The following is a 17,585-nucleotide window of genomic DNA, read 5'->3' as shown; positions in this document are numbered from 1 at the left end:
TACCTATTTATCTACTTGCACTGGCGTGCTTTTGAACTGCTGGGTTGGCAGGGGCTGGGACAGAGCAACAGGAGCTCACTCTGTCACGGGGATTCAAACTGCCAACCTTCCAGTCGGCAAGCCCAAGAGGCTCAGTGGTTTAGACCACAGTGCCACCTGCAAGTACACTAAGGACTCAGACTAGTAAAGGAGAAAGCATTTTATATGCGTTTTATATGTGATATAACACTGTGGCATCAGATGGCGCTGTGGAGTTGCGTTTTTGCCAACACGATTTCTCATTATAAAGGTTACAACGCATTTTTCTGAAGCACTTCTTGGATGTGTCTGGATCCAGCCTAAGTAAAAGTTGTATGTTCTTGAAACGACAGTGTCTAGCAGCGTTTTTATAGGAAGGAAAAGAGAACTAAAGCAGGTATAGGCAAACTCAGCCCTCCAGATGTTTTGGGACTACAACTCCCATGATCCCTAGCTAACAGGACCAGTGGTCAGGGATGATGGGAATTGTGATCCCAAAACACCTGGAGGGTCAGGTTTGCCTATGCCTGAACTAAAAGGTCAAATAACCCAAGGCTTTGCAAATGGGAATTAAGTCTAATTCCCACAACAGCTTAGCCAGTAATAGGGCCCTTCACCCAGCCACCGAGAATCTCTTCTGGGTGAGGGGATGAGCATGGAGGGGACTTGTGTCACCATTGATGACAGCAGCTGCTGTGAGAGGCTGATGACCAGCTCTTTCCCCCTGGATTAATACGCAGATTGGATCCACTATGCCAGTCTCCCCAATGCCTGACGAGAGGCTAGGTGTGAGACTGCTCCTCTCCCCACTCTTCGCCCCTGCAGATCCTACCTGCATGCAGATTCTACATGCAGCTCGGATCCCCTCCTCCACTTCACTGCCTACCAGCCCCTTGCTTCCCCCAGGAGACCAGCATAATTGGTTCAGTGGGATGTGCCTGGGGCCCGTTCAATGTCCTCCACCTTGATGCATCCCTTTTGTTGACTTTGCTAATACCGCAGGGCTACCAGGAAGCCAAAGGCAGTACAGCTCTCAGCAATTAGCAGCGAATGGTGATGGCTTCACCTTAGCAACACTTAAAACTCCTGTGTTTTTATGTACTGCCCTGAGGTGGTTCTCTGAGAGCCACTTACGTTTTACATTAATGTCACTTCTAGGAAGGAAACAACGATCTAAAATGTTGTAATGCTTCATTCTGCCCTAAGGTTCAGTGGCGTCCCATGATCACCTGGGATATTTAAGGGCAAGACAGGATTGTAGCCAAAGGCATCCAAGCACTGCACTCGAAAAAGCCACCCTTGCTTACCTTTCAATAAAAATAGGGGACATCTTCAAAGATGCTCCACCAAGCATCTTCACCCTTGTTCTCTTGATTTGGGCTAGAGCCGATACTGAGGATTCGTTGGGATTACACACATCTCCAGGTCGGCTAAGCTTGATGAACTGGCACAGTGCGGATGGCAAAAGCAGTGACTGTATGTCCCAGAATCGTGACTGTAGCTATTAGCTCTTTGTGTTGGGAGCTTTCTCTTTTCATTACGTTTGAATATCGTAACTGAGATTGATTACCCTAAAGTGGGCTGAGGTTGATGAGATTACTCTGACATATAGAACAAATGTCGAGTCAGAGAAAGAGGATGAAAAATTGGATTGATAAAGTTGGATTGGTAGCTTGTTGCGGCAGTAATTGAAGTGCCTTGTTGTTGCTGTATTGTGATGGGCTTGGATAAAATATGGGCCCTCTTGTCTAGATCACACTTTTGAACAATAGCAAACTAAAAATAAAAAAGAGGCACATAGACTCCTTCATTCCAGTATTTGTTAAGGACACGTTCTAGTCTTGGCTGTCAATGTAGATTCTTGAAAGGCTGTAATAAAAAAATATCTTCATTGTGTTTTGACAGCAGGAAAGCAGGTTGTCTCACCCCTTCAGAAAAGCAAGATGTATCATCTATATACATCCATGCTATTTTCAGATTCTCACATGTGAAAAATCAGTTTATGTTAACAGTGAATCTTCTGCATGTATACTCAGAAGTTAAGCCTCAATGAAACTAAGAGCACTCATGCCCAAGTAAATACCTGCATAGGAATGTACCGTAAGCATTTTAAAATGCCACTGTACATAGTATATTATGAGTGTCAAGGGGAAGGGGCAAACAGGAACACATTCAGCTGTCTTATTAGTCTCTGTCTACAATCTGATGCCTGCAAACTAAAATAATTGTGGATGTTGAAGCATGAGTTTGGCCAAGATGTGCTTTTGTGGTCACCAGTTTCAAAAGCACTAAAGTTCGCAGTGGAACATTTAAGACAAACAAGCAGCCATGTTGACAGTTCTGTGGTACTGACAAGTCACCCCCCTCCTCTGTTCTCTGGCCACAAGGCAACAAATTTATATGCCCACCATGGGTCCCCCTAATGCAGAGAGGCCACCCTGTGACTGAGACCTTTCAACCACCCCTTAACCAGAGGGGAGCCTCATTTCAAAGTGTGCTCAATAAAAGACCAAACTTTCACAACTGTCAGCTCTAGGTCTCATTTATTCAGCCGAGGAGCCCACATTTCCACCCCTGGAGGTCAGCCTGCGGTAGCTCTTGCAACTGCCTGTGGACCACAGCTCCCAGAAACCCCCAGGAGCAGTCCTTTTGCATCTACCTGATGCAATACGATAATCTTTATTGTCATTGTCCCATACAGAACAACAAAATTGAAAAGATCTACATCAGACATTCAAAAACCAACAAACCTGCTATCCCAGCTATGCCAGCCTGGTTAACCCCCTAAAAACTCTGATACCCCATAATTAAATACAATACACTCCCATAGAGACTACCTTACACTGCGTTTAAAACCAAAATTTGGATAGAAACTGTTTCTCGGGTGGCTAGTCCTAGTCTTTATAAACCTGAACCTTTTTCCAGAAGGCAGAAGCTGAAAGAGATCATTTCTGGGGTGCGCACTGTCCTGCACTGTCTCTGCAGCTTTCTTATGACACCTGAAAGTATAGATTTGATCCAAAGTGGGAATAGTGCACCCAATTATTCTCTCTGCAGTCTTTACAACCTTGGATATCTGTGCTGCGTGGTTTTCTTTGGAGGTGAGGAGGTGACAGGAGCTGCCCCTGTGGATGTCTGACATGCTTGCAAGTTGCACAATGTGGGTGGGGTGTGTGGCACAAGGTGCGCTATAGTGTTCCTCGTGCCTTGTTTATGGCTGTGTGGTTGGTGGAGCATGTGGTGCGTGCCTGGGGAATGTGATGTTCAATGAGTGCTGATTGGATTGCCGTGCTGAGCCCTGCTTGGAATGCCATCTCTGCTCTGTCCCCTGTTTGTTTGCATCCCTGGACCGGCATTTCTGAGCTGCTTCCAGTGAGCTATCTCTGTGCAACCTTGCAGTTCGTACACACCTGGTGCCAACAGGTAGTGATGCTGTCTGAGATGGTTCTGTGGTTTGAGGGCTTGTCTTCCGTTTGTGGGATGTGATCCATGAGAGGCAGTCAAGGACAACATTCCTTGTAATGCTAGAGGGGATATGCGAGGAAATGTTTGGTCCAGCCAGTTGAAACTTCCTGTTCCTCCTGGCTGGAGCATCCTTCCTTTTGCATGTGATAGGTGGGTATGACCTAACCTGTCCAGGTAACAAAAGGACAAGTCACGTAGCATCCTTCTTTTTGACTTCCTTCTTCGGTTGACCAGCTTTTAACTAGGACTGCTCTGCTAGCTCTCAGCTAGCAGAAGCACTGGGATTATTAACCCATATGGGGTAGATCCACATGTACGTATTTGTAACTAAGTCTACCTTCAGGAATCCAACTGTGATTGAACTTCTTTTACTGATTTTGAATCCGATTGTGGTGTCTTTATTCTTTTAAGAGGGATTCAAGGGAACTTACCAGGAACGTACAATTCAATCTGAGGCAGACTGACTTGTATAATAATGAGAGGCTCACACGAACCTGCAACCAGCTATCTGCTGTGCATGTAAAAAGGGGAATGTAACTCTGCTAAGAAAAGGAACTTGCTAGCACAAGTTAGGAAGGATATTAATAAACATTAATTAATATAACCTCTCCTGCCACCCTGAACCTTCCCACACCATTTGCCCTTCCCAGAGTTTCCTGAATGGACCTACTTCACGTTGGCTTAACTTAAGCTGGTGTAACTAGCATCACCTTCCTGTGTTTAGGGAGTCAGCTACATTGGTAGAGAAAAAAATGCTTTATATGCAACATAACACCAGATGGCACTGTGGAGTCCCACCTTTTGCCAATGGTCTTTCCCTTTATGAAGTTTACAACGAGTTTAACTGAATCGGTTTTTTGATGTGTCTAAATTCAGCCCAGGATTATATTGTTAGGAAGAAAGGAAGAGAAAGAAAGGATTGAAGAAATGTTGGTTACTATGAGTGCAGCAAAAGGTCAAACTTAAACATTTTAGGCATTTTATTAACCCTAAACTTCACAGCTCTCTGAGACACCAACTTTCCCAGCTTCCTTTTCTCAAGAATCATTCAAACATCATCCAGGTATCTATATTTTCCCTATTTCTTTTAGACCAGTGTTTTCCAAAGTGGGTGATACCGCCCGGGGGGGGCACTGGAACGATCCAGGGGGGCAGTAGTAGCCTCAGATGTAATTGGGGGGGTTGGGAACGGGTTGGGGGAAGCATAAAGAAAGAAGAGAATTTTGAAAAACCGTTCATACATGTTTCATCTGTTGTTTAATTATGCTTAGTGATGTAACATAGAGTTAAAGTCATCGTGGTTACTTTATTTTTCAAATAAACACACAAAATGCCAGATATAACCGACCAATGGTCAAACCCGCCGACACAAATTTGTCACTGCATCTTTCTGTTTGTTTGCTTAAAGAAGATAGCTTTCCAGGGGGGCTCTGAGCAATTTTCTTTTCTGAAAAGGGGGCAGTGGGCCAAATAAATTTGGGAACCTCTGTTTTGGATAGATGCCCAATGCACTGTTTGGATACTGCAAGTGATACGTGTAGTCAGCCTAAGTCCTGAAACAAACGTGAAGAAACAATTTGGAAATGCTGTTTTTATTTATGCCTCTGTTTGGACTCTCACTGGCCGTAAGACAATGGACCACTGTCCTCTGTCTGTTTAATCCAATAGGGCTTGTGTCTGGAAACACACCAGTATAATAGAACAGTTTGAACTACCAGCAATCCAGGAGTTCAATTTCTCCTAGAACTTGTTCAAATCAAGTATACTCCATGCAAAGTTAAGTAGGTGTGGTTGTCTTGAATTTAACAGTAAGTAGATAATCACTGTGTGTCAGGGTGTTTAGGTTGTGAATAGTTAAGCTATGTGTGCCAATTGTGTCTAGACCAAACTTTTAAATTACACAGCGCTGTGTGCCCTGTCGCTTTACTTTGTGTAAAGAAATATGTTTCACTAGCAATTGGTGGAACTTGTGGTGCTCTTGTGCAACATAATTCATGCTTTCACTGATTGCCTTCATTCTCTCTCTTTATAATACCCCCCATTCTTCTCTTTGTATTGAGGGCATGTAAGAATCACTGCAGCAAATCTGCAAACGGAGTATTCCAAGGAAAATCACTGCCCATTTGTCTTAGAAAGAGTACAAAAAGTACAAGCTGTGGGCAATCGCTGCTCTGCTCTGCTGTGCATTGTGCCAATGTTAGTACAAGCTACCAAATTCCCCTCCCCAAACGCCTGTGGGACCAATGTAAAATAAAGAAAACAATGTATTTATTCATTTCCAGTCTTGTGAGAGATTGATATTCAGAACCAAGGATGGGGTATCTTGAACCTGGTATGGAAAAATAATTTGGCATCGCAGGGATCTCTTACTTCCCTCTTTAAAGGAAGAATACTCTTCTAGTCCACATGGTTGCAGAAATAAATCATAAATGTGCGAATAGTTTCCTCTGAAAGGTCAGAACAGGGACTTTAAAAGAGGCTTCTACTGGGCAGGAATAAAGAGCGTGTTTGTTCCGCATGGTCCCCTATCCCTTCTAGAGGAGCTTAATTCATGACTTCATGCTGTCCCAATTCTCCAGAACCCCTTTCGTTTATTTTCTTTCACCAGCAAAATTGCCCCAGCGTTTTGAATTCCAAGAAAATCCAATATTTCATTTATAATCAGCTAGGCAAACTTTATTTATCCATGCACGGCGTGTGCAATTTATTTTAACCTGCAAAATTGTACCACGGGGCAAATGCAGCCTTGTTCATATCTTCCATCAGGGCCGGCCCACCCATGAGGCAAAGTGAAGCAACCGCCTCAGGTGGCAAGATCCCCCCTTTTTCCATGATATAGATCTTCACTCACCCCTTCTTCCCTGGCAGGGAAGGCAGTGCCATCTTGGGCCAACCCTGCCTTGCACCCTATTTTCATGTGTCCTTTGCTGCATTTTAAACATGTCTGCCTGATATCCATGGAAAGGACACAACTTCCTTCTGCTCACACACAAACCTGTCAGCTGCAGTATGAAAATGTTATACACAGTCAATCTGCTACCTTTGTTGTTATTATTACCTGCATATATGTGTGTACCTATAATCTCCCGTACAGTCTGAGTCATTGGACTGAAGCCAATTCTCTTCACAACAGGTGCAGTGAAAGAGGCCTGGAAATGTTTCAACAGCGGGCGTGAAGAACAGCAAACACGCCAGTCATTATCAGCCAAGAAATTTTGTTTTAGGAAAATTAAAACTGTACACTCTGGCAATCTGAGTATAAGTGGCCTGCACTTGTGTCTTCCCACATCACGGAGGCTCCTGTCCTATGCCTAGTCATGTACTTAAATTACCTTTGAGTTAAGCGTCACTGGATTTTAAGTCTCTTAGTAACCTGCCTCGGGACGTTATGATAAATGATAGATTAGAAATGCATTAAGTAAAATCAGTCACAAGGAAAGGTGTTTTGTTTTTATTTCCTTTTTTAAAAATTGCTTTTCTTAAACAACAGCACAGCATTTTATTTTATTTTATTTTATTTTATTTTATTTTATTTTATTTTATTTTATTTTATTTTATTTTATTTTATTTTATTTTATTTTATTTTTTGTCAAACCTCACCTGAGCACAAGCCCTTTCTTTCAAGTAAGTATGACTGGGAATGCAGCCTTTGCTGAGCATCCATTTTTAGAAAAGTTTCCAGCACATCATTTCCGAGCCTTTCAAGATAGCTTCAACTAGGTTTATCTAATTACATGCTTGTTTGTTTTCACACTGTTTGTGTGAACATAGTCAGCCTCTTCTAATAGTCCTTTCTATTTAAAGTGACCTAATTATCCAAATGCTCTAGATGTCCCCCCAGGCCATTCAGGTTAATGGGAGTTTCTCTGCATAGCAATTGTCACTTTCCATTGTTATCTCTTGCCAGGTTTTTAAAGGTGACACTTGGAAGACCTCCTAGTTCTCTGGTTCCATGTTGTAATAGGTGACTTTTCTGCCGCCACCCCCCATTTCCCTCAGGTTACTGTTTTTAGCAATGTTTTTTATTCAGATTGCTTGCTTAAAAGGTAAAGGGACCCCTGACCATTAGGTCCAGTCGTGGCCGACTCTGGGGTTGCGGCGCTCATCTCGCTCTATAGGCCAAGGGAGCCGGCGTTTTGTCCGCAGACAGCTTCCAGGTCATGTGGCCGGCATGACTAAGCCGCTTCTGGTGAAACCAGAGCAGCGAACGGAAACGCCATTTATCTTCCCGCCGGAGTGGTACCTATTTATCTACTTGCACTTTGACATGCTTTCGAACTGCTAGGTAGGCAGGAGCAGGGAGCGAGCAACGGGAGCTCACCCCGTCGCGGGGATTCGAACCGCCGACCTTCTGATCAGCAAATCCTAGGTTCTGTGCTTTAACCCACAATTCAGATTGCTTGCTTAGTACCTAACAAATAACGTTGCTATAGAAAGGAGATTGCGGCTAAGCACCAGGAAGAACCTTCTGACGATAAAAGCAGTTGGACAGTGGAAGAGACTCCCACAAGAAGTGGTGGATTCTCCTTCCTTGGAGGTTTGTAAGCAGAGGTTGGTTTAGTTGAGATGCCTCCATCCTAGGGGCTTGAACTACATGACCCTCAAGGTCCCTTGCAGCTCTACGATCCTATGATTCCAAGAACTGCCAAGTATTTTTTAAAGTGTTATTGCTGTCGTTAAAATTGGCTACAATGCCTAAATCAGACCACTAATAATAATAATAATAATAATAATAATAATAATAATAATAATAATTTTTATTTATACCCCGCCCTCCCCAGCCAAGGCTGGGCTCAGAGCGGCTTACTAGCGATAATAAAAACAAATTGAATGATTACAACTTAAAAACAAAATTAAAATACAACATTAAAATATGGAAACATTAAAATATTAAAATGTAGCCTTATCGCAGGAGGAGAAGGAAAGGAAAAAAGAAAATTAGTGGGAAATAGGGTGGAGCAAATGGGAGCAACAACAAAATGTCGCAGTCTGAAGTGCTCCTGTTTTCCTGTTGCAGGCAGTCAGCAATCCTTTCCACCACAACACTCCATTCCATTTTCTCCACCTGCCCAGTTTTCCATTTCCCCTTCCAACAATCTGTCAGCATTCTGTGGTCACTGAGCATGCTCACTCCGAAAAGGTCCTCCTCTACAGATGCTTTGTATTTCTGCAAACCTTGGGACTCCGCTAGGCCCGATGCTTCTTGGCATCGATGCTGCCCTTTTGGCCACATAAGAATCAGCATTCATCTCTGAACTTTGATCGGGAGCTTTAACCATTCAAGATAATATGATTGCTTTGCCACCTTCATGCAGGTGTTCTTGCCTGCGGACATGGGGCTTTGAAAGCTTTTCTCCATTGTTGGCTCCATGACATTTCAGTAACATAAGTTATATTTTACGACAACATAAATTCCTTCTATTGTTAGCCATTTTTATATATGTATGCGTTTGTTTTATGGTTCCTTGGGGCTAACTGTCATTTGTGGCTTTATTTTAGTATTTTGAAACCCACTGGGGGGGGGAAGGAGGGTATTCGAGGGGTAGAGACAACAATGACCTCAATTCCATCTTATTCACACAGAACAAAAGCACAGAAGAGGCAGTCCGTTTCTGTTAGCTTTGTCGGAAAAGTTCTGCGCCATGAATAATGATACATTTTCATCCTGTAATTTCTACCGACTCTCCGAATCAAAAAGTTAATAAAGTGAAGGGTGTGTGAAAATGGCTGTTAAAAAAAAAATGACAGGAACAGGTAAGTAAAGGTTAAGATGAAATGTTAATGATGATGATTTCCCCCTGTAGCATTTTAGCTCCTGTCGATTGGGCTTTAATAATAATAAAAAAAGCAAAAGCCACCAAGCTTGCTCCTGCTTTCGAAAGAACGAATACGTCCTACTGGTTCCCTGTGTAGAAAAGCCACAGCAGAGTTTTTATCACCATGAGCAAGACGCGCCGCTTCTTTTTTCCCCTGCGCAGATATTAAGGAGAGGCAGTCAGAGTGGAAAGAGGGGGTGGGGAGGATAGTGGAAAACAAACTGCGCTACTGGAAACCTCATGAAGGGCTAAAACAGTTGTGTCTTCGTTCTCTTCTCTATTGTTTCCTGAGCTCTGTCATTTGAATAACCTGTAACCCTTTCTCCATTTCAAACCTGCAGGAAGGCGGGTGAAGTATATTGAAGAGATAAGCCCTTCCGTTATATATAAACACAAAGTTTTCATTGTAGGGGAATGTGTAAATAGCTCGAAGCACACAAAATTCTCTTGTTCAAACAGTAATAGCAAAATAATGTTTCTTTCATCTTCTCCCATAGCCTCTAAATTTTAAAATTACTCAGCATGCTCTTTGTTATTTACTCAGTTTTGCATGGATTTAAATTTCCACGGATTCAGCGGCAGGAACACTTCCAAGAAGTGTTAGAAGGATATTTGATTCAAAGCAGACGTTTCGCTTAGCAACATGTCGAGCCAATTTTCAAAAGTGGCATGGAAGAGCCCCCCTCCCCTTTATTTTTACGTTACATATTTATACTTTGCCATATTGCAATAAATATTTATATCTGACTTGTTGGCATCCCTCTGTCTTGGGAGACAATGGAGGAATGTGCCTTCAGGAGTGAGGTCAAACCATTGGAGAGTTACAGCGCCTGCTGTGGCTGTAGAGACCAATAAGGGAGAGACATATTTTGTTGAAGATGGGGCAGATGAAGGTGTCCATTTTTGCTGCTGAAGATGCACCATGATGTTTCTTCCCTCTGCGCTCCTCCCAGTGGTCATTCCTCCTCTGGTCACTGCTATGGATGCATGGCCTGTCTGTCTCCAGGCACTGAGGTCGTCTGCAAGGGATTCTTACATGGTGGGTGGACGTTGTCACATTTGCGGACATCAGTGGGCCAGCTCCCCATAGACAACATCCTTGGGGATCCTGCCATCTTCCATTCTGTATACATGACAAAGCCAGCATAGATGCCGCTGAGATAGGAGTGCAAACTTGCTGGGAATGTAGGCTTGGGAGAACACTCCAAGCGATTTATGTAAGTAACACAGATACATTAATTCATCCTAAGATAGAATCATAGAATCATAGAGTTGGAAGAGACCACAAGGGCCATTGAGTCCAACCCCCTGCCAAGCAAGAAACACCATCAGAGCACTCCTGACATATGGTTGTCAAGCCTCTGCTTAAAGACCTCCAAAAAAGGAGACTCCACCACACTCCTTGGCAGCAAATTCCACTGTCGAGCAGCTCTTACTGTCAGGAAGTTCTTCCTAATGTTTAGGTAGAATCTTCTTTCTTGTAGTTTGGATCCATTGCTCCGTGTCCGCTTCTCTGGAGCAGCAGAAAACAACCTTTCTCCCTCCTCTATGTGACATCCTTTTATATATTTGAACATGGCTATCATATCACCCCTTAACCTCCTCTTCTCCAGGCTAAACATGCCCAGCTCCCTTAGCCGTTCCTCATAAGGCATCGTTTCCAGGCCTTTGACCATTTTGGTTGCCCTCCTCTGGACACGTTCCAGTTTGTCAGTGTCCTTCTTGAATTGTGGTGCCCAGAACTGGATAAGGGTGCTATTCACATAGAGCAGCAATGGTATACAATGGAGGTGAAAACAGCTTTGGGACTTTTTTCAGAGCAGGTATGATTAGATCATCTGCTAAAGTAACAAGGTAATTGACAGGTCTTTCTTGCTCTCGCAAATGACTAAGGTAAGAATGAGGCTTTCAAGTTTTAATGCTGTTTGAGTCATAATAGCATAGAGGAAGTCAGAGAACAAGGCCAGCTTACTCTTCTATGATAGTCAGCTGATCCTAAAAAAGAAAAAGGGTATTATGTGATGTACTACAGCTCTTGTAGTGGGGATTGGCGTTTAAAAGAGGGAAGGCACTAGCTGTGTAAACATGGCTTCCACTCGAAGCAAAGGGTCGAATCCACCTATCTCATATTCACTGAAAGGAATGGAGTTAAGTGAGTCATGAATAGTTTACCGTAAGTCCATTTATTTCATTGAGAGTATGACTGAGTTGGATACAACCCATAAAGAAAATGGGGGAAAGCTGTTATGTATTTAGTGGTCTGTGTTTGCCGGAGCTTGAGTCTGGACTAAGGATTCTGAGCCCCTGTGTTCTGATTCGATACATGATAGCCAATCACAGAACATTTCAGGATTTGGGCCTCTGCCATTGGCTCTTAAAATCTGAGTCATGATTCGCAGCTTGGAAGTTTAGACAGCCAATCATGTTGGGAGTGAGAGTGGCTCAAGCCTTCAGAAATGTATATAATTGGTTGCTTTGCCCCTGTTGTCCAGTTCTGTTAGTTTGATAAAGGTTCTTGCTGTTATCACTGTGTCTTGCCTCATGGGAACCCACCTACACTTCAGAAGCCACCTTCTCTGAAGTATGGTGGAGCAAAAGTCATGAACGTGGACTTAGGCATCTTGTTTTCACATGGACCAACCAGTTACCTGTTGGAAACCTGCAAGCAGGACCCAGGTGCAACAGTACTGTCCTCTCCTGCGATTCCCAGCAACTCATATTTAGAGGCATACAGCCTCTGACAGTGGCAGGTAGTCTGATCCTCCAAGAATTTCTATAACCTTTTCCTAAAACCGTCCCAGGGTTTAAGCAGTGCCAGAGGTGAGACTTGTGTCAGTAGGTAGGGAGACGCATTTCCTTCCATGTAACAGGAAAACCAACACCTGCTCCTCGATGGATGGGTGTCTTTGTTATACACCTTTAGGCGTCAGGCAAAAATGTTCCTCTTTAAGCAGGTCTTTGGTTGAATTGTCACCCAATGCCCTTTTAAATGTGGGGTTCTTTTTGGGGGGGTTGTTATTCAGTTGTTTCTGTTTTTATTTTGATTGTGCATTCTGTGTTTTTATATTGCGATTTTATCCTGTGAACCAGGGAAGGGAAGTATATAAATTTCATAAATAAAATAAAATAAATGTCTTTACTCTTTGAAATAAGCAGTGTGCATCTTCAGAAGTCAAGAGAATTTGGGCTTCACACATTGCTTTACATTTAAAGTAAATGACCTCTCCCCAAAACTCCTGGGAACTATAGTTGACCTGTCACAGAGCTACAATTCCCAGCACCCTATTAACTACCATGATTCTTTGGTGGAAGCCATGTGCTTTAAATGCATGGTATGCAGTAAACTTTAACACCCAGATGTTTGGAAACTTTTGTGAGTTTTAATTTGCTTTAGTCTATTCTACTGCAGTTATAACTTTCTGTATGTTTTAAATTATTGTTGTGAATGGTTTAGTGATAAAGTTATTGTTTTATCCTTTTGTAAACCATTTTGAGGTTTGTTTCAACAATCAAGTGGTATATAAATTTTATTAAATAAATAGGAGCAGTTACAGTGGTACCCCGGGTTACATCCGCTTCAGGTTACAGACGCTTCAGGTTATAGACTCCGCTAACCCAGAAATAGTACCTTGTGTTAAGAACTTTGCTTCAGGATGAGAACAGAAATCGTGCTCTGGCGGCGCGGCAGCAGCAGGAGGCCCCATTAGCTAAAGTGGTGCTTCAGGTTAAGAGCAGTTTCAGGTTAAGAACGGACCTCCGGAACGAATTAAGTACTTAACCCAAGGTACCACTGTATATCTATGCATATAGATAGAAACACAGAGTGTTTACTTCCAGAGTGACTTCTGACCTGCCAAGCCTAGTGTACATCCTGCAGTGAAGTATCTTAGAATTTAACTCAGGGTGTTCTGGAATATTGGCCAGAATCAAGGAACAGATCAGTCACAAGCACCACAGTTTCTAGTTAAGATAGATGGCGGCGTCAGCGTCAGGGTCCTGCCAGCTTCTGCTATAATTCACTTTAGGTTGAACTAGTGAAGGGCTTTAATGATGTACCTGAAAGACCAGCTGTGCTGGTACTCCAGCATCTGTGTTTTTCTGTGCTATGCCCAACATGTGACCCAAATCAGCTTTTCGGCCATAAGCATTAACACACTTACACCAGGAAGAAAGTCCCACTGGAGGCAATGGGACTTAGTTCTCAGTACCCATGTATAGGATTGCACTCGTAGGCTGCAACCTGCTTACCTGAAAGTAAGCCCCACTGAATTCAGTAGGTTTGCCATCAAATAGATAGTTAGGATTGTAATTTATTTTCCCTTTACATCAACACACTGGTCTAATAAATTGATACCATCCCAACAAAGTTAGCAGCTGTAGGATTGCTATTCTTTCTCCTGTTTATGAGTTGGTCCATTTCATCCAGAATCTCCACCAGCTCATTCCCTGTCTTTGTTGAGTGCACTCCCAAAAGACACAGCTGTGGGATTGCTGCAGAAGCAAAGAACGCATTCCAAGCATAGTGCCACTGGATTGAGCCACTTATAAAAAGAGAAAAAGAGGCACCTGCTTAATTATTTTATTAGATATAGATATAAAGGTAAAAGGTAAGGAAAAGGACCCCTGGACGGTTAAGTCCAGTCAAAAGCGACTATGGGGTTGCGGCGCTTATCTAGCTTTCAGGCAGAGGGAGTTTGTCCACAGCTTTCTGAGTCATGTGGCCAGCATGACTAAACTGCTTCAGGCACACCGGACCACCATGATGGAAGCCAGAATGCACGGAAATGCCATTTACCTTCCCGCCGCAGTGGTACCTACTTATCTACTTGCACTGGCGTGCTTTTGAACTGCTAGGTTGGCAGGAGCAGGGAGAGAACAACTTGAGCTCACCCTGTCACAGGGATTCGAACCACCAACCTTCTGATCGACAAGCTTAAGAGGCTCAGTGGTTTAGACCACAGCACCATCTGCTCCCTAGATATAGATATAAGTGCCCATCAGTAACTTGCAATGCCATATTGTACATCAGTGGCACCTAGAACACACAGCACTGTCTAACTCAACCCCACTTGCAATCTGCTTCTGAAATCTTTATTTGGGCTTCCTTTACCCCACATGCATAAAACAACATTTCTTTAGAAAAGCTATCAGAAGTATATTACTGTCTGCTGTTGCTGGGGGGGACGGGACAATACAGTCAGAAACTAAACTCCAAATTGCTATATTCCTAAACATTTAAAGAAAAGAAAAGAAAAGAAAACAGCAACACACACTCACATCCCGTGTGTGTGTGTGTGTGTGTGTGTGTGTGTGTACACACACACACACACACACAATATATATATATATGCTAACATAAAAGTTAGAAACTTGTGTGGTTTTTAAAGAAATTATCGTGCCATATATTACAGAATCCTCTAGGGTGGTCTGTGTTGTATATATAAGCATAGCTTTATATACTGTACATTATCCTAAATTATAACCTAGAGCACTAGACAGTATCTGCATTTTATTTTCGCTGTGTTGTGGTGTGAGGAATAATCAACGTACGTATATTCATGGCAGCCTCAACTCTATTAAAGCTGTCATATATATTTTATTCTGGCTCACTACCTCCACTCTTGCTACAATGTAATTTTTTTTAAGAGAGAGAGAGAGAGATTCAGAGATTTTGACAGTAATGTGGCTTTTATTAATTTACTAGTGAAATACCTGTCGTTATAATAGGGTGTGAGTGGGCAAAAGAGGGCCTGTATATTGCAGGGGCCTGATGTGTGTGTGCATGTGCATTCAAGCAGTACAACTCTATGTCTACCGGCTTTTATCCTTCATACATATGTCCTAGGCTATCTGCTAACAAGAATGCTGGCAGCGGAGGGTCAGACAGAAGACGCCGAACTATAATTTCAGGGAGCAATGCAAAATCCCATGACCAAAATGGTTCAACTAGGCCCACACAGTTCCACCAGCCCAAAAGAGAAGCTGTTTAGTTATACTCATGAAAGTATTTAGTGAAGCTCCCTGGATCTTTGAGGAAACAGTTTTAAAAGGTGGCCACATCCAAATCTTATTCCACATATCCTCATCTAATTGGCATCCCAAATCCCTTTCCCATAATAGCCTTAAAGAATGTCAGCTGCCTAATGATTCTTTCTATAACATCTTAGGCAGTCGTACGGAATCTGTTACGGAAGCCCATTCAACTTCCAAAATGTTTGAAAACCAAATCACGGCTTCTGATTGGCTGCAGGAAGTTCCTGCAGCCAACCAGAAGCCGCAAAAAGCCCCGTCAGACATTTGGGTTCCAAAAGAACGTTCACAAACCAGAACAATTGCTTCCAGGTTTGCAGCATTTGGGAGCCAAACTTCCAAGTTCCAGGGCGTTTGGGATCCAAGGTATGACTGTATATGGGAGCTGCATATTTGAATGGGAACTGAAATATACTCAGAGTCGAGAGTGGATTTCATGCTCTTTATTCAGCTCATAGTGGTGAGGAGGAATGGAAGTTCCCCCAGAATGTCTGCTTTATATACATTATTTACACAATGGGCCCCACGTGATTGGCTAATTCTGGGATTCACCTGTAGGCCAATCAGGTCGCGGATTCACTTCCACCTGGAGTTGGATTGGGTGGCTCCTGTGGACCAATTAGACTGCTGCATTCTGAATCCTATTGTTCTAGGGCCAATCAGACTGCTGCATTCTGAATCCTATTGTTCTAGGACCAATCAGACTGCTGCATTTTGGATCCTATTCAACTCAGTACATAATAGGAACAAAGACTGATACATAGAAAGGGACTTTTAGCACTTTGAGCAATTTTTGCCATGAATGGATACATAGATCAGTCACACCAAAAATTGGTCCACCATCTTGATTGGAAATGGTTCCCAGCATCCAAACATCAACAAAGACTGCCAGCCCGACATCAGGAACCCTCAGGCTAAATTTGGTGAAGATATCTCGAGAGGCAGTCAAAGATATGGCAAATAAAAAAGTAAAAAAATGAGCAAAGTCACACCAAAGTTATGTTTGGGTCCACCATCTTGATTTAAAATGGTAGCTGGCATCCAAGCATCAGTAAAGATCATTGCCCCCATTTTGGAAGACCTCGCGTCAAGTTTGCCAATGATATCTCAAGAGGGGGTTAAATCTATAACAAAGAAACGGAAAAACCATCTTCCAACATACATGGTAGATAGAAGCCTGTTAAGTCATGATGCTAACTGATATAAATATTTTATATTCATTATTCAATAATATAGCTCCTTATAATATTACAAATGCAGGATCTTATTTGCTTTAATGGTTACAGTAAACCAGAGGTTTTCAACCTTTTCGAGTCCATGGCTCCCTTGACTTTCTGTGGCACCCTGGTGGGGCTCAGGAGTCCAGTTGTGTCACCCCTTGCTTGCAGAGCTGGCAGCCACTCACACTTTTTCGAACACCCTCTTGTGGAGCATTCCTTCAGCCTCCTCTCCCATCTCCTTGGGAGTCCTCAGGGCAGCCCCCTGCCCTAAATAGAGGTGCCTTCTCACATTGCCCCACATGGGCCTGAGAAGCACCCCTTGGCCAGCCCCAGAGACACCATTTGCCTGGGGAGCTTGTAGCTGGGGCTGCTGCAACACAGCTGTGCAAGCCTTTGGGGGGCAGAGACGCGAGAGGGCATCAGAGGAGGGAAGGAAGGAAGGAAGGAAGGAAGGAAGGAAGGAAGGAAGGAAGGAAGGAAGGAAGGAAGGAAGGAAGGAAGGAGGGACAGATGCCAGTGTCGCCCGTGGCACCCCTCCCATTAAGGCATCCCTGGGTGCCATGGCACACTGGTTCAAAACCACTGCAGTAAACCTTGCTGTGATGTTTTGTACAGTATTTTGTGCTGTCCCATGGTGTCAAGTTAGAAAGGATCATTTTCAAAACCAAATAAAATATGACTACAAAATTAGTAAAGGTAAAGGGACCCCTGACCATTAAGTCCAGTCGTGACCGACTCTGGGGTTGCGGCGCTCATCTCACTTTATTGGCCGAGGGAGCCGGCGTACAGCTTCCGGGTCATGCGGCCAGCATGACTAAGCCGCTTCTGGCGAACCAGAGCAGTGCACGAAAACACCGTTTACCTTCCCGCCGGAGTGGTACCTATTTATCTACTTGCACTTTGACATGCTTTCGAACTGCTAGGTTGGCAGGAGCAGGGACCGAACAACGGGAGCTCACCCTGTCACGGGGATTCGAACTGCCGACCTTCTGATCAGCAAGTCCTAGGCTCTGGTTTAACCCACAGTGTCTCGCTA

At 43.4% G+C, this 17,585-nt stretch overlaps 1 long non-coding RNA gene across 1 annotated transcript; it reads left to right on the top strand.

The window, feature by feature from the left end:
• The first annotated feature begins 4,692 nt into the window (after nucleotides 1–4,692).
• Nucleotides 4,693–6,734, top strand: LOC310714454. The gene is made up of 2 exons (XR_014529785.1): nucleotides 4,693–4,836; nucleotides 4,899–6,734. It is a non-coding gene; the product is annotated as an uncharacterized lncRNA (long non-coding RNA).
• Nucleotides 6,735–17,585: the final 10,851 nt, after the last annotated feature.

The sequence above is a fragment of the Podarcis liolepis genome (assembly GCF_965112155.1).
Source record: "Podarcis liolepis genome assembly, chromosome: 8".
Taxonomy (NCBI): domain Eukaryota; kingdom Metazoa; phylum Chordata; class Lepidosauria; order Squamata; family Lacertidae; genus Podarcis; species Podarcis liolepis.
This window is presented reverse-complemented; position numbering and strand designations above follow the sequence as displayed.